The sequence below is a fragment of the Sander vitreus genome, chromosome 2 (assembly GCF_031162955.1).
Source record: "Sander vitreus isolate 19-12246 chromosome 2, sanVit1, whole genome shotgun sequence".
Classification (NCBI taxonomy): Eukaryota; Metazoa; Chordata; class Actinopteri; order Perciformes; family Percidae; genus Sander; species Sander vitreus.
The window spans coordinates 20695300-20696534 of record NC_135856.1 but is presented as its reverse complement, the minus strand read 5'-3'; the positions used below and the strand labels follow the sequence as shown (position 1 = coordinate 20696534).

General features: G+C 38.4%; 1 protein-coding gene across 7 annotated transcripts in view; it reads right to left on the bottom strand.

Moving 5' to 3' along the window:
- Positions 1 to 315: 315 nt before the first annotated feature.
- ndst3 (N-deacetylase/N-sulfotransferase (heparan glucosaminyl) 3) overlaps positions 316 to 1235 on the bottom strand; it is a 55737-nt gene continuing 54817 nt past the window's right edge. For all 7 annotated transcript variants that reach the window (XM_078260760.1, XM_078260752.1, XM_078260735.1 and 4 more), the window contains one exon: positions 316 to 1235. This exon is cut by the window's right edge. The gene's annotated coding sequence lies outside the window, so the exon portion shown is untranslated.

Below are 1235 nucleotides of genomic sequence, written 5' to 3'. Positions count from 1 at the left end.
TTTATATTTTGCAGTCTGACATGATGTTGTGTGCTCTGTAAATGTATGTTATATTATAAATAGTAAAATAACCTTGTTTAAACTGAACATCATTGTATGACAGGTTAGTTAATGGTTACTGATGTAATACCTCACAGGACCAAATTTCTCGAAAAGCAAACATCATCAATGTTAGTTTCACTTACCGTAGAGGACAAAGAGTCTATTGTCAACCATTAAGGCCAAAGATTATGTGACTTCATACGTGTGTGTGCAGGTTTATCCTGCACAATATGGTTCATCTGTGTTTCTTGGTGGTTAAACAATACAAACATCTTTTGCTGTCAGTTATATTCATTTCTTTAATTTTGGTTTTTGTGTTTGACATTAAGGTTTTTTTTGCATTCAATTTGAAGCTTAACAACGTAGGCCACTGGTTTTAAAAAAGGAAATAAAAAGGAGGTTGAGACTTAAATGAGACACTGACAAAACAAAAACTGCCTGCGGTTACAGTAGCTACTTAAAAAGTCTAGGAATTAGGTGTCATATCCATTAGGCTCATTTTGGTCAGTTTTCTTACCACAAACTCATGTCTCCTCAGTCCTTAGCGTTGGATCATCAGCACTCATGCTCTGCTAAATGGACACGGCGCTCTTCTGCATGGCTCGTCAAAGGAAAATAATGAGCGGGTAATGCATCTTGCTTCTGTGAATCATGTCCAGTCCATACTTTCCAGTGACATCTCTAGATGTGTACAAGGCTACCAGATCTACCAGAAACTAACTTCACTTTAAAAAATTAACTCACAAAACAATGAGAAGCTATCATGGAAAGCAACAGCCTGTCACTCACCCTGAGTCTATGCACTTATCCTCCCTGCTTATTCACTATCATTGTGCCAAAAGAAAACTAAAAAAATAGTAAAGCAAAACCACATAGGGTGCGTTTTTGTTTTTTTTTGTCTTGGAGATCAGAACAGAACTTAGTGCAAAGTCATCTCTAAGGGAACCACGCACAGCTGACCAGCGCTGTTCTGGCATCATAAATTAAAGATGAAAATAAAACAAAAAGTAATAACCCTCAAAGTCACTGCAGGTCTGCACGAAAGTTCACCACAGTTCAGAACTGAGTTTGGGCATCAAAGACTTGCCAAATACTCCTCGTCTCCCATAGTTCTCGTCAGCCTTATAATGCGGCTGTTCCTTTCAGTCCCACTTTCGTCAGAGCTGTCAGAGTCACCTGAAACTCTGATTCCA